This window comes from Schistocerca gregaria, chromosome X (genome assembly GCF_023897955.1).
Source record: "Schistocerca gregaria isolate iqSchGreg1 chromosome X, iqSchGreg1.2, whole genome shotgun sequence".
Classification (NCBI taxonomy): domain Eukaryota; kingdom Metazoa; phylum Arthropoda; class Insecta; order Orthoptera; family Acrididae; genus Schistocerca; species Schistocerca gregaria.
The window spans coordinates 251,312,115-251,331,549 of record NC_064931.1 but is presented as its reverse complement, the minus strand read 5'-3'; the positions used below and the strand labels follow the sequence as shown (position 1 = coordinate 251,331,549).

At 45.3% G+C, this 19,435-nt stretch overlaps 1 protein-coding gene and 1 non-coding gene across 2 annotated transcripts in view; both read left to right on the top strand.

Annotated features, from left to right (window-relative positions):
- The window catches only part of LOC126298759 (uncharacterized), a 628,974-nt gene that overhangs the window by 198,558 nt on the left and 410,981 nt on the right, over positions 1-19,435 (top strand). The window lies entirely within an intron of this gene.
- On the top strand, positions 12,049-12,123 carry Trnat-ugu (transfer RNA threonine (anticodon UGU)). Its single transcript has one exon. It is a non-coding gene; the product is annotated as a tRNA-Thr (tRNA).

Sequence of the window (19,435 nt, the reverse complement as noted above, 5' to 3'; positions counted from 1 at the left end):
ATAACTTTTTCCTAAGTGTTCTGCAGACACTGCTGTCTAATAATAACTTCATTTATACTTTCAGTGAGATATTTTTTATGTAAGTTTTCATATTCCTGTCCGCTCAGCCTCTTGCCTCTCCAGGCGTAATTTACACTATCAATAAACTCATCTTCAGCATTTCGTTTGCGCGTTTCGTCACCTTTCCCGTAAGCAATGTCTCTCCTTTATCCTTCTATCGTCAATCAATGTAAATTACGTAAATACCAAGGTGTTGCAGCTTCCTCCGAGAGCATTTTCTGTGATCATTCGCCGTGCTTGCATCGCGAACTTCTTTGAACTGGAACCTGGCTGTACCTAGGCACATTACCTTAGCTCTCGCTACCGCTGGGTCTACGGTTCTCTTTGTCGAGTAATAAAACTGTCGTCTATGAATTTATCTTACCCTGTCGTCCTATAACCGCTGTTGATTTTGAGTGCAGGGATGAAGAGATTTGCGGTGGGATATAATAGGCTGGAGAGTTACATCGGTCAAGTCTTCGGACTGAGAACCACAACACTTGACTGAAGTGTAATGACGAACCGATCTGTAGAGCAGTCATGAGCCATGTGTCACACCTATTATTTCGAAGACTACAACCAGACGGTCTCTCGTGGGGTATATATGAATAGTACAACAAAGGAATGTTTCCTGTTTGTATGCTTGTCTTCAATTTCATTCAGTTGTCTTTCGCGTGATATAGATGCCTTTCCTAGAGCATCGCCGGCCGAGGTGGACGTGCGGCTCTAGGCGCTGCAGTCTGGAACCGCGGGACTACTACGGTCGCAGGTTCGAATCCTGCCTCGGGCATGGATGTGTGTGATGTCCTTAGGTTAGTTAGGTTTAAGTAGTTCTAAGTTCTAGGGGACTGATGACCAAAGATGTTAAGTCCCATAGTGCTCAGAGCCATTTGAACCATTTTTTTCCTAGAGCATCTGTGGGTTCAAATTTTGCAGCATTTGACTATCGCAGTCAGACAAGCCTGTCACTGAACATTTCCTACAAGTTAACTGCCTTATGTGCAGTTCCACTAAGGTTTTGAGTTGAAATTCAGCAACCTTGTATAGACTGTTGACTGGATGCATGACAGTTTCCGATGCTTTTTTTTTTTTTCTCAGCTGCTGGATGTTGTTGGATGCATATCGCAGATCATTTCCGCTTGCTTCCAAACTCAGCATAGCGATCAGTCTAGCTACTAAATTCCTGTCCGTTTGTACGAGTGAACTCGTGTGTCGTGGTCTAGAACATATAAGTCACCTTTCCTTGATCATTTTTTTTAAATATCAGTTCATGTGCATGTGCAGTCTGTTATAGTACTTTTTCTTTCGGGCAGAGGGGAGGAACAAGTTGTAAAAACAGACTGAAAGCTGCGTTAGAGGCGGATGCCTGACTGAGATCCCTCAGTAGAATCCACAGAAAGTGTAGGCCTTTCGCGGAAGAGGTAGCTTGCGAAATTCTCATTGGACCACAGCATGGAATCATCAACAGGTAGAATTAGTGGAAGATATAGAGAAGCCCCAAAGAACAGTAGTGCATATGGTCACAAATTGGTTTAATCAGCATGAAAGCGTCATTGAGATGTTCGTCCAGCTCTAGCGGCAAAAGCCGGCCGCGGTGGTCTCGCGGTTCTAGGCGCGCAGTCCGGAACCGTGCGACTGCTACAGTCGCAGTTTCGAATCCTGCCTCGGGCATGGATGTGTGTGATGTCCTTAGGTTAGTTAGGTTTAAGTAGTTCTAAGTTCTAGGGGACTGATAACCACAGCAGTTGAGTCCCATAGTGCTCAGGGCCATTTTTTTTTTCTAGCGGCAAAAGTTACCTAGGGCGATTTACTTTTAATATGCGAGAGCATCCATTCCCAGAATGGTCATCCAACGTACTGCTTCCTCCTAGGTGTAGGGTGTTTCGGACAACGTTTTCTCTTTAAGTGGAGAGCGTAGCTCTTTTTGCGGATATATGAGCCAAGTTTATTCAGCTATTTTCAAACAAGTTAAGAGCAATGGGTTATAACTAAAAAAACATTATTTTTCCTATTATACAGCTGATGTATTTAAACCAACAGTGAACCAATAAATTTAAATCAAATTTCTATCGATCTTAGTTAGGTATCTAAAACATTCAAAGATTCACGAGTGGATGAAACATGTATATAGTTGCACGTGTTCAGTTGGATATTCTGGTAACTAAATGCTCATTTAAACGAAATAATCCAATGAGTGCCCTATTTTCTTGAATGCACAACTCCATGCGCCTTCTGAACGATCTGTGGACGAGATGTGAAGTTGCTGGAACACGGAGTGACAGGCATCCTCAATGCGCTGTTTGAAATCACATTCCGTTACATTTTAGACTGTGTCCTTACACTACCGTATGCAAGGCAGGTAGGAACACACAAACAGATACAATCGTGTCTATACGACTGAAACCACAAACCTAAATGGCTTTAAACAGCTCAATGAAGAAGCTTGTCGCTCAGTGACACCAACAGCTGTCCATCCCGACCGCAGATAGCTCAGAAGGCACACTGAATTGTACATTCACGAAGGTGTGTTCTCACTTGAACATCTCACTTACATGAACAAACCACCAGCATAAACTCCATCTGAACGCAGCCAGTTATGTACAGCATGTTCGATCCGACTCTAAAATTCAGAACATTTCTGCCTGCCTAACTAAAATGAATAGAAATTTGATTGAAATTGTTCTGTACACATTTGGTTTAAATACATCACTTACATGATACAAAAAATAATATTCTATTTAATAATTTATTGTTAGTTACTGTAATTCTCTGGAAAATAACTTAATAAACCATAAGGTCTATTCGGACAGTAAAGAATGATCGTTCGTGAACTGTGTCATGTCGCTCTTCTCAGTTCTTAGGGCAAAGTGAGCACATAAAGGTGCCTAGAAAATAGCGTCTCCCGCCAAGTATGGGTCCCTGCCGAGAAACTCAGCCTTATTTCATGCAACCCCACATAATGTAACTACCATGTAGTTCCTTCTTCATGATAGTTTTCGGTCGCCCATTGCAGGGGCAATGAGGACAAAAATGGTTCACATGGCTCTGAGCACTATGGCACAACTTATGAGATCATCACTCCCCTATAACTTAGAACTACTTAAACCTAACTAACCTAAGGACATTACACACATCCATGCCCGAGGCAGGATTCGAACCTGCGACCATAGCGGTCGCGCGGTTGCAGACTGTAGCGCCTAGAACCGCTCGGCCACCCCGGCCGGTGCAACTTTTGAGACTGACGAAGTATGTGATATTTAACCAAAGAACGTGGCGTAACTGTATTGATACAGCGGAACGGAGCTATTTCTTTCACTGAGGAGGTGTTGGTCTAGTCAACAGCACAGTTTCGTAGGTGATTTTTGCTGACATCCCAACAGTGAAGTTTTGTTTTAATCTTTCCATAGCCTGTAAGGAAATTGTGAAGTTGTGCCCACATTTTCATAGGAATCAAACATATTGCCACCATTGTGTTAGATAAAAGAAACGTTATTTAAAGCAAAGTTAATATATTCTCAGATCAATAAATAAAATGCTTTCACGAAGAATGGTTGTAGCACATTTTCTTTCCAATCGTGAGCTTCTCCAGACCCGTCTGCAGAAGCTTAAGACACTTGCCTCGCTGCTTCCTCTTTCATCTTTTCTGCGTCGTGGAAGTCTTTTGCTTCTTATAAAAGTCGATTCCAGTTTCTGAGAAGGCGGAAAGCTAAGGGGGACGACGTATTCGAAGGAGGTATATTTCAAACTTTTCGGATACTCTCCGTAATTATGTAATGTTTCGCAATTATTTCTTCATTAACAGGTGTATTGTCATATTGCCATTCTTAACTACTCGAAAGCTGAAATTATTATTGTGTAATCGTCCGGACGGGAAGAATTTTTTTGCACGACTTCCTAACGGTAAACATCACAAAGAAGCATTTGCCAGCGTCCGGCTTTCGGGAAGCTTTAAACTTCTAGAAGAACTTAAATTTCCTTTTCATATCTATAAATACTTCATCAAAATATCTTTATAACTTGCGATTATTTTTACATTTAATGAACTTTTATATTTGATTCTTAAATGTAATATAATTGTGTCTCTTTTTCAAAGGGTAGGGGGGTCAGAAGCGCAACAGTCTGTTTTCGTATTTATCTCTCTGTGTATCCCTCACTACCTCCTGAGTTCAACAAAAGAAGTGTTTATACAACGGGGCTAATATTCAGGAGGGCAGAGACTCATATACTTATCCAGTCGTCCTTATTTAGATTCCTTAGTGATGTGTAATTACAGGCAACATTGGAAAATTAACAGAATTGAATTTTGTCACTCACAACGAAGTGAAAGCGGAGAAGCATATATCTCCGTCGGAAAAGTATTTTTTTTCTTTCATGGTTGCATACAGTCTTACCACGTAACGTTGCTGCCACCAATTCAACAGTTTAGTTTTTAAAAAAATATGTGATTCCTCCCACAGCTTTCTTTTATCTGTTTCTCCTGTATTGAAACTCAATTTGATTTTGTTTTTAGACCGACATGATTCATCCTACTACTTTACTCGTGTTCTGTGGTCTACACCATAAATCCTGTAATTCTGTCGCTTTAAGTTATACAGATAAATCGCGTTTCTTAGCGGCGCTTCCAGATTAACTCTTTCGATTGTAAATAGTCACTGGATATGCACACGTCCAATGGTGGAGTAAAAGTTTTGGAAGGGTTTATATTGCCATCCATAATTTCCAGGGCCGGGTTAACCCATGTGGAAGCCCGGAGCTAGAAATGGTGTGTGACCCCTGATGACTTCACGTTGGCCTAATAGATTTCTGTGAGCCTATGTAACAAACAAAAAATGAATACCTCAAAAAATGAATACCTCAAAAGATTCTTTCCCCAGCTCTTGTCCTAGTTCAGTTGATAACAAGGCGAGAGTGGAAAAGCGTTCTTCTTGCGTGTTAGCACGTAATTTTTTCTTGATAAGGGCTGGTTTGGAAAATCATCTCTCAACTTCACAATTCAGTATTGAGAGGAAGCACGTGGTAGCACGCAGTTTTTCCTTGATAAGCGCTGGTTTGGAAAATCCTCTCTCAGCTTCACAATTCAGTATTGAGAGAAAAATCCGGCAAGCAATCATTACATTTGGAAAAACTTCACCGAGATAGTTTCGAACATTAATTTATATAATTCTGCTGGTGAAATATTAGCAGCCTTTTCTCTGAGGGAATACTTCAAATGCCGGCCGGAGTGGCCGTGCGGTTCTAGGCGCTACAGTCTGGAACCGAGCGACCGCTACGATCCCAGGTTCGAATCTTGCCTCGGGCATGGATGTGTGTGATGTCCTTAGGTTAGTTAGGTTTAATTAGTTCTAAGTTCTAGGCGACTGATGACCTCATAAGTTAAGTCGCATAGTACTCAGAGCCAATACTTCAAATATGAACTAAAATGAAGAAGTTTAGAAAGAAAACTTTCATCATCAAGATCAACTCAGTATTAATCACAAAGTTTCGAAATCTCTGTTAAGAGTTCTTTAGTTTCTTGCTTTAGTATATTTTTCGTTAAAGGTCGGAAAAAATCGACAACTTCGTAATAATTTTCTTCTCGCTCTTTAGATCTGCTTGTAGTTTATCAGCGACTGTGTATGGGGAAAAAACACAAAAATCTTTTGTGAACTCCCTAAAAACAGTACCTTACTACAGCAGCTAGCTGATCTTCGTGTGCCGCGTCTACCGTTGAATCTACAAGTAGTCCGTAGTATTTTGCTGTTTGAATTTCGCCACCTTTTTTACTCAATACCTTGTTTCCCATACGACCAGATTTCCGTATGCCGTCAGCCATATGTCTACAACCTGTATTTGTATATCCATTACGCAAGTTCCCGTACGGGGGAGACATTTTATTTGAAAATAGTTTGCCCGGTGTCGGCGGATAAATATGACACTGCAGTGTCTGTGTTATTCCGAATTACAATGAAACGTTCCTTCGAACATGTATCCACACAGGCATATTTTTATCCATCTTCCCTACGACGTGTCGAGTTGTTCGGCACTAATATTGTAATCGGATATTGTCAGGTTATTTTTCTTAGTTGTAAGCATTAGCTTTCATTTATCCATATTTAAAGAGATCTGTCACTGATTATACCAAGTATTTGCGCATTTCCTTTCTATCGATCAATGGCGATACTCTAGCATCGTCAGCGAGCAATCTGAGAGAGCTCATGGCTCTATCTGGATATTTCTTTGGGAGATGCCCATCGTTACTGTCGTTTCTGATGAATATGCGCCATCCAGTGTAACTTGTAGGTTATATTAGTCAAAACGATCTCGACCTTCTCATACCTGCGAAGATACTCCGTATTGTTTTTATTTTAGTCAGTGGTCGATGCTGAGGGATAGTCGGCGCAATCTGTTTGTCTACCGTTTTCAAAATATAGTGTATGAATAAAGCATGCCGTTATTAAAGTTAAATGTGAAAACGTTAGACCTCAAAAAACTGGTAGCTGATTTTCCGCAAAACTGGAAGTAACTGGTGGCTCTACAAGGATCATGGGGCTTTCAGACAAATCGACGAAATTTATTTTCTTTCTGTTCGACCATAAACTGGTGCAGGAAATCGTGGGAAGGGAATCATATCGTATGCCACAAGTATTGTTTATTATTGAACATACACGTACGGGTCGGAAATTACATTCTGAGGTTGAAGTAGTTCTGTCGGGTGGCATGTGCCACTAGGAATGGTACTTTGATGCCACCACATGTGAATGGCTTCGACACGGCTAAAGACGATGAGTGCTTTTCTTCCTAATTGTGAGGAAAATTACTTCGTTGGAAATTGATGGCTGTGCTTGTAAACAATAATAAAGAAAGGTGTTTAGTAGCTGTGGTGGTTTCTTTACCAGGATTCCCTGCCTTAAGTCAACGCGGCTATTCGCAGACGAAGCAGTTCTACCCAGACAGACGGTCAGACAGACAGGATCTTCATGAGGGTCGCCTCTCATGCATGGCTGTTGCGGAGGTTAAGCAGTTTCTGTTCTCCCTTCTATATCTTCTTGTTTGTGTGGATTTTTATTTATATCTCTTCGTGTCTTCATGTTACCCTCCTCAGATATACACTCCTGGAAATGGAAAAAAGAACACATTGACACCGGTGTGTCAGACCCACCATACTTGCTCCGGACACTGCGAGAGGTCTGTACAAGCAATGATCACACGCACGGCACAGCGGACACACCAGGAACCGCCGTGTTGGCCGTCGAATGGCGCTAGCTGCGCAGCATTTGTGCACCGCCGCCGTCAGTGTCAGCCAGTTTGCCGTGGCATACGGAGCTCCATCGCAGTCTTTAACACTGGTAGCATGCCGCGACAGCGTGGACGTGAACCGTATGTGCAGTTGACGGACTTTGAGCGAGGGCGTATAGTGGGCATGCGGGAGGCCGGGTGGACGTACCGCCGAATTGCTCAACACGTGGGGCGTGAGGTCTCCACAGTACATCGATGTTGTCGCCAGTGGTCGGCGGAAGGTGCACGTGCCCGTCGACCTGGGTCCGGACCGCAGCGACGCACGGATGCACGCCAAGACCGTAGGATCCTACGCAGTGCCGTAGGGGACCGCACCGCCACTTCCCAGCAAATTAGGGACACTGTTGCTCCTGGGGTATCGGCGAGGACCATTCGCAACCGTCTCCATGAAGCTGGGCTACGGTCCCGCACACCGTTAGGCCGTCTTCCGCTCACGCCCCAACATCGTGCAACCCGCCTCCAGTGGTGTCGCGACAGGCGTGAATGGAGGGACGAATGGAGACGTGTCGTCTTCAGCGATGAGAGTCGCTTCTGCCTTGGTGCCAATGATGGTCGTATGCGTGTTTGGCGCCGTGCAGGTGAGTGCCACAATCAGGACTGCATACGACCGAGGCACACAGGGCCAACACCCGGCATCATGGTGTGGGGAGCGATCTCCTACACTTTCCGTACACCTCTGGTGATGGTCGAGGGGACACTGAATAGTGCACGGTACATCCAAACCGTCATCAAACCCATCGTTCTACCATTCCTAGACCGGCAAGGGAACTTGCTGTTCCAACAGGACAATGCACGTCCGCATGTATCCCGTGCCACCCAACGTGCTCTAGAAGGTGTAAGTCAACTACCCTGGCCAGCAAGATCTCCGGATCAGTCCCCCATTGAGCATGTTTGGGACTGAATGAAGCGTCGTCTCACGCGGTCTGCACGTCCAGCACGAACGCTGGTCCAACTGAGGCGCCAGGTGGAAATGGCATGGCAAGCCGTTCCACTGGACTACATCCAGCATCTCTACGATCGTCTCCATGGGAGAATAGCAGCCTGCATTGCTGCGAAAGGTGGATATACACTGTACTAGTGCCGACATTGTGCATGCTCTGTTGCCTGTGTCTATGTGCCTGTGGTTCTGTCAGTGTGATGATGTGATGTATCTGACCCCAGGAATGTGTCAATAAAGTTTCCCCTTCCTGGGACAATGAATTCACGGTGTTCTTATTTCAATTTCCAGGAGTCTATTTGTCTTCTCTTTGCCAATGACGAGCAGCGTGGCCGCGTAATTCGAGGTGCCATGTCACGGATTGCGCGGCCCCTCCCGCCGGAGGTACGAGTCCTCCCTCGGACATGGGTGTGTGTGTGTGTGTCTGTCTGTGTGTGTGTGTGTGTGTGTGTGTGTGTGTGTGTGTGTGTGTCGTTCTTAGTGTAAGTTAGTCTAAGTTAGTTTTAGTAGTGAGTAAAATCTATGGACCGATGACCTCAGCAGTTTGGTCCCTTAGGAGTTCACACATTTCATTTCATTTCTTTGCGAACAATGCCGGCAAGATGTGTTGTCTTAATTTCTCCCCGGCGCGGACGTCAGAGGAAGCAGCCGGCATTACGGTCTCGGCGAGGTGTGTGCCCCGTTTGTGGGTCACAGTGAGAGTCGTGATCAGTGCGGCCAGGTCTCCAGTAGCGCCGCCAGCTCAGCAGCCACTGTTGAACGACGTGGTGCGGCACCAGTGCGACTGGTGGGCGGAGCGCGCGCGTGCCTGTCACCTGCCGCGGTGTTGGTACCTTGTGTTTGCCGGCGAGGTCGATTCGGAGGCCGTCCGGCGTACCATCACGAGCGCGCTTTCTGGCGCGCAGATGCCGTCTTCTCCCGCTTCCCGAGGGAGAGGCAGTGTCCATAGTCGTGCTGTCCGTCTCAATTGCGTCGGCTCTCGCCCCCTCCACTGCCCGGTCGCCTGGGCGCGGACGTCATTTGGAGCAATATTCGCCTAGTACGGCATGGTCTTTATCGAGCTGACTCGGCTTTCAGATATTCACAGTCACTGTAACTCGCTACGTGGGCGCCGACGCAATTCTTGCTTTTCGGTTGGTGCGTCTTCGACAGCGGACATAATTTGCTGATGTGACTGCCCGCGCATTTCGAACGTATGTGTCCGGGAAGGAGCACTGGTGAGCCGCATGCCCTACCCCTCCCCTGGCAGCGAAAGCACTGAACAATTCCTCGTTTCTGTCATAGTGGCTCAACAGTGACTGCTGGGTGGGTCACTCTCGTCAACTGGAAGAGCTCCCTGTTCTCAAAGTTGTCCAAACCTACACAAATCAAAAAAGGGGTTCCTCACCACGGTTCTAGGAGCTTCTGTCTCCTTACACAAAAATGGAATAGAGATATACACATACATTATTTCAGCTCTCTTTATTGCTCATGAAAACAAAAAATTGCAAGTTATACAATCTAGACTTTCTGAATTTGCGTTTCAGACTACAGCATACACCAGTAACCCTGATACCTGGTAACAAGTCCTCTTGCATTAATCCATGCGGTGGGAAGTTCCTATGGGACCAAACTGCTCAGGTCGTATGTCTCTAGGCTTAAACACTACTTAATATAACTTAAACTAACTTACGTTAAAGACAACACACGCACCCATACCCTAGGGAGGACTCAAACCTCCGACGGGGGCAGCTGCGCGAACCTTAGCAAGGGGTCCCAGACCACGCGGCTGCTCCACGTGGCGATGGATGCCTGTATTCTTCGTGGCATACTATCCATTATATTATTGAGGCACTATTGGTCCAGATGTTCCAATTCCTCAACGGCTATTCGGCGTAGATCTCTCAGATTGGTTTTTGGGTCATCTTGTCCCAAAACAAGCTCTTTTAAATGTATCCCAGGCATGTTCGATAGGGTTTATGTCTGGAGAACACACTGGTCACTCTAATTCAGCAATTTAGTTATCATCAAGGAACGCATTCACAAGATGTGCACGATGAACGTGAGAATTGTTCTCCATTGAGACGAATCCCTCCCCATCGTGCTGCCGCTTTGATTCCACTATACGTCGGAGGATGTCATCCCTGTATCGTATAGTCGTCGGGTGCCTTCGAGAGGCGTACGATGGCCCTAGATGACGCCAGCCCAAAACATCAGGGAACCTCTCTGCTGCACTCGCTGGACAGTGTGTTTAAGAAGTTCAGGCTGACCAAACTGCCTCCAAAAACGTCTCCGACAAGTTTCTGGTTGAGGGCATACGCGGGTCTCATCTGTGAATAGAACTTGATGTCAATTCTGACGAGTCCCTTGAGCACATGGTTGGGCCCATCTATACCGCGCTGCATGGTGTTTACGTGTCAAAGTTGGATCTCGCCATGGACGTTGGGAGTGAAGTTGCACACCAGGCAGCATATTTCGTTCAGTTTGAGTCGAAACACCACTTCCTGTGGCTGCACGAAAATCATTATTCAGCGTGGTGGCGTTTCTCTCAGGGTTCCTCCGAAATGAAATACGTAAGTAGCTGCCATCAGCTGCAGTAGTAGCTTTTGGGCGGCCTGAGCGTAGTAAGTCGTCGACAGTTCCTGTATCTCTGTACCTCCTACATGTCCGAACAACATCACTTTGATTCTGAGACATATGGGAACTTCCCTTGATGAAAGCCCTTCCTGACACAACGTAACAAAGCGCCTAAAATCAAACTTCGGAATTGCCCTTCTCGGCAGGGCAGGACTGCAGACAACACAAGTAGTTAACTTCCCTTCTGGTGTTATGACAGGAACTGATCGGCTGTCTTACCCGTTCCGTTGTATAGTTACTGCACATGCATGGCTCTTTACTTCTTTGTGTGGATTGAGTAACATCTACGAACAATCTAAGGAACTATATTATAGGTGCAATATAAACATTCAACGTCAATGTTGAGGTGAACTTGGGACCGAGGTGATGGAACACTTTCCTGGTGTCTATATAACTAGGAGAGACAGCGATTCTTTTTGGCCCGTGACGTCGATACAGTACGTAGCATGAAGTAGAGGTCCTGCAGTTTTCCAAAGAAATCTAGGGTTGCCGATCGCAGAAATCCATTGAAGACTTCCAGCACCGTGGTATGAGTGTAGAAAGGCATCGACAGATCCGACACCTCCTTCGTTTTCCGAGGAAAATTTTCACTGAAATAATAATTAAATCAAGACCCTAAACTGTCGACAGGCGTTGATATACATCAACGGGGACAGTTGAAAATGTATGCCCTGACTGAGACTCGAACCCGGAATCTCCTGTTTACATGGCAGACGCTTTATCCATCTGAGCCACCGAGGGCACAGAGAATACTGCGACTGCAGGGACTTATCCCCTGCATGCCCCCCGTGGGACCCACATTGCCAACTTAATGTCCACACACTACATTCGTCGTGCCCCTGCCAATTACACTCATTACTCGCGGCAGACAATCTCACCGAGCCCCGTAAGAGTTAGGGCAATACGTGTGCATCCGCACGGAAGAAGAAGGTCAATGGCCTGTCCGAAAGAAGAGATACCATCTTCATATAGTTAAGGCTAACCGGCCATTGACCTCCTCCTCCTGTGCGGATGCACACGTATTGTCCGAACTCTTACGGGACTCAGTGAGATTGTCTGCACGAGTTATGAGTGTAATGGGCAGGGGCAATACGAATGTAGTGTGTGGACAGTAAGTTGCGAATGTGGGCCCCACGGGGAGCGTGCAAGGGATAAGTCCCTGCAGCCGCAGTATCCTCTGTGCCCTCGGTGGCTCAGATGGATAGAGCGCCTGCCATGTAAGCAGGAGATCCCGGGTTCGAGTCTCGGCCGGGGCACACATTTTGAACTGTCCCCGTTGATGTATATCAACGCCTGTCGACAGTGTAGGGTCTTGATTTAATTATCATTTCATTCTAGAGCGCTGCATGTTCATAGATGGTATCTGTTCTTTCGGACACCTCTGAAAGGACAGATACCATCTTCATGTAGAAAATCTTCATAGTTGGACAGCAGTATACTCATAGTTTACAGGTCGGCACAGTAAAGCCTGCTGTTGTCCACTGCTTCAGGCGAGCCAGGAGTCCTTTGTAATCGTGTTTTACTCCCAGTACGATTGATGGTGATTCCAGCCCATGACGTGTACTTGGTGTTGTCGGTTCGGAGCTGGCCAATTCTTCATTTGCAGCTCTGTTTACCTGCTGGTTTTGTAGCTGCTCCAGCGCGTGATCAGGATCCTTCAACGCAATAAAGTGATTGGCAGATGTCTTCAGTGTCGTATCAGTTTTTGTGGTTCACGCGGAACGACCCGCACGCCTCTTCTTCACCTTCGTCCAGCCTGCTTTAGCTGCAACAGGCTCTCGGGATATGGCGTTCTTGACCGTCACATATGTCCATACTCGGTTAGCCACGATCGTGTCAGCCACAGCCCTCTCTTCCCACCTGTCGCGGAGATCGCGAGTGATCGTGGCTTCTTGCTGATAGTGTGCTTCCGTCCTTGAGAGGCTTCTTTGTCCCTAGCCTAGGCGGAAGAGTGTTACCGCCGCCCCTTTTTTTCTTCCATACCTCCACGGAAAGGCTGGAGTTTCGGCGCAGCTCAGGAGGAGCGTCGTCTCTGTCAGATGGGTCATCTACGTCCATGTCCGTGTTAGCAGGCCGTGTGGTCTTGGTTGAGGCCACTGGCGATGCAAGCCTCGTCGGCTGGCAATCTTCCACACCCTGTGGTTGATTCAGCGCTCCTGTGAGGGGGGTAGGACGTCAAACGGGCCGACTTGGAGCAGGAGAGGCACCACAGGACATTTTAATTTCCACTGTCTATACTTTTACAAATAAATTCATAAGACTTTGTCAGCATGATCAAGAAGGATTCAGGATTCACACTCATAGCAGTGGAAGTTGAAAAACCTAACAATGTGAATTTTCATAATTTTTTCACTCACTATTGGCTGCATTTGTTGCTTATAGGTACACTTTTCTCCATAAGAAAGAGAGATTCTGCGATGAATTTTGCACAGCATACAAACTATTATTACAGGTGTATGAAACACTGTAATTTTCCGAATCTATTAAAAACTGTGGTAAAAATTGATAATAAATATCTATAAAATTTAAGTTTTTTCTAAACATGAAGTTTAAAATGTAACAGTTCATTCGTTTCTTCATAAATTAATTAAATTCCAGAGTTTCATACACCTGTGAGTATGGTTTGTATGCTGCGCAAAATTCATCGAAGAATCTCTCTTTCTTATGAAGAAAAGAGTACCTATAGCAACAAATGTGGCCAACAGTAAGTGAAAAAATTATGAAATTTCGCATGTAAAAACACTTATTTTGTTATGTTTGTCAACTTCCACTGCTATGATTGTGAATCCTGAATCCGAAACGCATCGATTGGCCTGCCGATCATATCCAGACCCTGAAACTTACTGCCAGCTTACAACTGTATGCTGCAGCAGGCCTCGAACCCAGATCGTTGCCTTACGCAGACAATATTTTTACCGACTGAGCTACCGGTGAGCGACTCACAGCTGACCATTACAACCTTAATTCTATCAGAACCTCTCTTCTGCTTTCCAAACCTCACAGAAGATCTCAAGCATGCTTAGCTGGACTAGGACTTTTCTAACGCGCGAGTCTCGCGTAGGTACCTCCGTTTGCAAGACCATTGCCGCGATAAGAGAGGTTCGACAACAAATTCAGCCTCCTGGCTGCTCTAGCAGTCTGTAGGTAGACAAACCACAAGTAAGGCCGAAGTTCCTGACAGGCACGTTTTTAGACTGCTCATCAGAGGTGCGTGGGTGGCACCGGGGGTGTTTTCGTACTGGGGTACCTTAGTGGGACCCTTTTTTGTTGTTGCAGATGTTAATGTTGCACGCTCCCCTCCCCCCCCCCCCCTCTCGCCCTCGCCACAGGAGGGATCGAAAAAGGAAGCCATAAAAAGCGTAAACACCCTTCGCTGTTTCGAATCGCGTTTAAATTTTGTTGAATGGTGTTTAACGATATCCGCCCTGTATATCAAAGCAATAACTGCGGTCGCACTATACTCTAAAGGGATCAGATAACGTTCAGTAGGCGTTCCAGCCGCACATTGTCCTTAGAGTAGGGTTGAAACGATCAGGGGGTGGCAGCAGTGTCGAACGCTGTCAAGAACATCGACCTGTTGCTCATCGGGCTGCAACAGTCGTTTTCAAACGCGATATCTGTGGGAATCAGGGGGACAGAGGAAGGTATGGTTTCATTGACAATCTTTATGCTGCCCTCTGGGGTATTTTCATGCCGATTATAAGTGACGGCTTGTCTGAATTTTTTTCCTCGGCGACCAATAAAAGAAATAGCTTGATTTCATTACTGGGTGGCGTGGTTCTGATCTCCATTGCAGAGGCGCCAAGAGAAGGTATTCAAAGTGAATGAGAGGGAGTGAGATGACCTTCCGATGGTGTGACACGTCCATGGTAGTGTTGGGTAGAAGTGTGGTGAAATTTGATGCCTTCCAGCTCACGTGATCTTCTGAGCTGTGGCCTTCTTTTCATCCGTGCCGACACCATGCTGTCTGAAGTGTCGCCTAGCCAGAGGGTGACGCCACAGGGTGCCACGCTTTTGCACCGTTACTGATGAAGATTGTAGGAACCTTTGAGCCAAATTTCAAATTTATGCTTCACGACGTGAGACAGTTACGGGGTTTCGAAAAAGTGATCCTTTAATTGTATTGCGCAGAGTAGACTTATACTGTGGATCAAATACCTGTCACCGGATGCGAAGGGTTAAATTTTAATCTAATGTAAATCGCAACGTAAGAAAAACGTGCAACACATTTTTAACTCTTTCGAAGAAATGCGGTACAATTTATGGGGGAATAGCAGGGGCTCTTTAAAGTCGGGATTTTATCTTCACGTTGCAGAGATGCCTCGCACAAACACGCAAAATCTGCCGTACACACAACTCCGGACAGAACTGTTTGCGCTTTTTGGCTGTTGTGTGTGTTTGTACAGCATAGATGTCACTTGGGAATATAGCGGCAGAGAAAAGAGGGAAGACAAGACGCTTTAGAGATGACATGCCTGTTGTCAACTCGTATTAAAGGAAGGTTGCTAGCGACTGCGGAAAGCCAGACAGGGAATCGCATCGAAATTAAAAACCTCTGCCACAACATTCAGCAGTTTTCTTCCGTTGGAAGCCAAGAGGGACTCCATTGAATGTTTTTCAGCGGCCTAGTAACATTTATGATTGTTTCTGGGAAGTGTCACTTTCCATTTGCTTATTAGTATTCTGTAATGAACGTTTTAATGTCAGTTTACTCACAACACGAATTTAGTCTAGGTCAAACATAACAGAAGCGCTTAACGAAAGGAGTGAGAGATAAATCAATTTTTATCACTTAGGTTTATTTAATAAACAGAAACTCCAAAGCCAATGCCACAATGTATTTACTACAACTTCGATACCAATTTAGAATGGAAATAGTATAGTCCCAATACTTTCACTGGTTGATGATAACAGCCACAACTCCCGTATCAAAACGCCTGCACCTCTAGTTCTTACGACAGGCTTAACAAACTCCTGCAGTGCGTGGAAATATGCCTTTTGTCACCCTGGAGTACACCTCACCGTCCATCTAAAGCTAAAAGCGATTTCTTGTATGTGTATAAGGGATGTAGTTTCATATATATTTCTGAGCGGACAGAAGTATGGAAAGATGAAAAGACTTCAGGGGCTCACTATATTTAGACATAAACCGTCAAAAACAGAAGTCACTTAGTTCAGTGCCACAGTGTTATAATTTCAGAACGACGACCTATATTCCTGGTATTATTATACTTAATTAACGTTGTTAAATCACGCATAAAAACACGAGAAAAACTCCTTTCGAACCACACTAAATGCTATTTTAAACGAGAAAAGGGCCATTTCACGCTGCGTCTAGGAATAACAAACATGTACGAGATGACGTGTACAATTATTCTTATTTAGAAACCGATAGTGATATGGCGAAACGGTCTGATAAATTTTAAATACAAATATGCACTATTCTGTGAACAACTTGTTGTGTATTGTGACAATAAGAGACTGTGTTTGTGCAGATGCAATGAACACTGTTAGAAGATGTGAAAAGAGCAGCGTTTATAAAAGAATTAATTATAAAAATGGAATACAGGTTAGGGAAGGAGCGTTGTTACTAATACTGCAATGGATAAGTGCTAAAAACAAGTTTGTTGTGGACAATTTGATCATCCTACGTACCAAAAGACCAACTGCATTAAACTTCCGACACATGCTGCAGTTAATGTACATCTGTCGTAATGTTTCATTTATGAGGGTCATGTAAGTGGGTGCAGATTCTCGTTATCTTCTGTATAAAATGGAAGCTGCTTATCAAATCGTGGCGATCTTGCCTGAAACATCCGCTAAATGAGTTTTCATCGTATCAGTAACAGTGTCACACGAACGGTGAGTGCATCACTCTGCTAGGAAACCGTACTGCATTCCTTCGGAAGTTGTTTACCCACATTAAACCAAATTGTAAGGCTCCACTATATTCTTAGTGGTTTCTGTTTTACTGGTATTAGTTGTCTTAGACGACGGGCTTACGTTCATACAATAAAAATCGAATAAAAGTGTACTGTAAATACCAGTCTACATCTATATCTACTACATCCATACTCCCCAAGCCACCTGACGGTGTGTGGCGGAGGGTACCTTGAGTACTTCTAACGATTCTCCCTTCTATTCCAGTCTCATATTGTTCGTGGAAGGAAGGATTGTCGGTATGCCTCTGTGTGGGCTCCAATCTCTCTGATTTTATCCTCATGCTCTCTTCGCGAGATATACGTAGGAGGGAGCAATATACTGCTTGACTCCTCGGTGAAGGTATATTCTCGAAACTTTAACAAAAGCCCGTACCGAGCTACTGAGCGTCTCTCCTGCAGAGTCTTCCACTGGTGTTCATCTATCATCTCCGTAACACTTTCGCGATTACTAAATGATCCTGTAACGAAGCGCGCTGCTCTCCGTTGGATCTTCTCTATCTCTTCTATCAACCCTACCTGGTGCGGATCCCACACTGCTGAGCAGTATTCAAGCAGTGGGCGAACAAGCGTACTGTAACCTACTTCCTTTGTTTCCGGATTGCATTTCCATAGGATTCTTCCAATGAATCTCAGTCTGGCATCTGCTTTACCGACGGTCAACTTTATATGATCATTCCATTTTAAATCACTCCTAATGCCTACTCCCAGATAATTTATGGAATCAACTGCTTCCAGTTGCTGACCTGCTATATTGTAGCTAAATGATAGAGGATCTTTCTTTCTATGTATTCACAGCACTTTACACTTGTAGTGGTGGTGATGTTCGTATGGCATTGATGGCAGGGAGTTCGGCCACCCAGTTGCAAGTCTTTCCAGTTGACGCCACACTGGAGAATCTGTGTGTCGATGATGATGAAAACAATACGACACCTAGTCCTCCAGCGAAGAAAATATCCGACCGAGCCGGGAATTGAAGCCGGGCGCAGTGCATGGCAGGCAAACGCGCCGACCAGTCAGCCGAGGGGGAGGATAATACTGGGTTGCATGTACGGTATATATCTACACGTACATAGCTTTCATACAGGGTTATTCGTAGATACTTTCGTCCGCCACCATACCTGAGTGGACAGTGCGGCAGAATGCCACGCGAGCGGCCCGGGTTCGATTTCCGGCTGGGTCGGAGATTTCCTCCCCTCCGGACTGGGTGTTGTGTTTCATTATATCATCCTCATCGATACGCAAGTCGCCGAAGTGCCTTAAAAGACTTGCACCAGGCAACCGATCTACTCGACGGGAGGCCGTCGTCACACGATATTTCATTTTCATAAGTACTTCCGGGGTTTCAGAAGACAACTGCGTGAAAACCTTACGCTTTACAGAAAATGAACAAATGCAGTAGACAGATCATCTCTGCAAGTTTTTAACTCACATTACAGGTACTTAGAATGAGTTCCGTTTGCAACGCGGCAGACGTCGGTACGGATGGAAGCGCACTAGCGTGAAATTAAGTGAACTCGCTGCAGCAGCTTGTTTTGGAAATATCTCCACTGGATTACCTATCTGCAGGTGCGAACTAATTCGATGCGACAATGCGGATCGGATGATCTGTCTATATATTCTCTAATGGTGCATCTGCTTATACGCCACGAAGCGTATTACAAGTCGAAACTTGGAGAGATGAGCTATCCACGGGTATGTGTCATTTTCCTGTATGTGGTGTGTTTTTCGAGCCGTCTTCTTAAACTCTGAGGCACTTATCAAAAACCCTCTATATACTAGGGTTTTTCAGAGTGTGAGAGTGTAATCTGTTCAAATGGCTCTGAGCACTATGGGAATTAACATCTGAGGTCATCCGGCCCCTAGAACTTAGAACTACTTAAACCTAACTAACCTAAGGACATCACACACGTCCATGCCCGAAGCAGGATTCGAACCTGCGACCGTAGCGGTCCCGCGGTTCCAGACTGAAGCGCCTAGAACCGCAGGGCCACTCCGGCCGGCGTGTAATCTGGCTTGCAATGCGTGATAAGTGTAGATGTTGCCGCAGGATATTCAAAGAGGGAATGGTATGTGTAGACTCTGGGATGGAATTTCACCGGGGTGATCGTAATGGGGAAACGAATGGAGGAGTCAGTGAGGCTCTCCCATGGAGCTGTAGGCTCTGTAAAAAGACAAGAGAATCGTTGTACAGGAGGCAAAGATTTGTGCCCTTCATGGTGAATTAGATCACGCGAAATTGGAACTAGATACGTTGATTGAAGGGGGAAAAATGTCGTGGGAACTGGGTAAGGGTAACAAGCAATGGGCGAAAGGGGAACAGCTCATCAACTACGTCTACATTTCAGCTATCAATATCGGATAAATTTGGCTTTTTACCTGAAGTAGGAGGGGAAGAGTCTCATACAGCTGTAGGTTACAGTAGGGTGGAGCAGGCTTCTAGCCAAGAAACTCAGTGTAGGAAGAAAAGAGTGTTGCTGTTAGGTAGAAGCCATGGGAGGGGTGTAGGCCAGATGGTGCAGGAAAAGTTAGGAGCACGGTACCAGATCACAAGTATTGTGAAGCCAAGTGCTAGCCTTAGCCAGGTGACAGAGGACGTAGGAAAATTGTGCAAAGGTTTTGGCAAAAA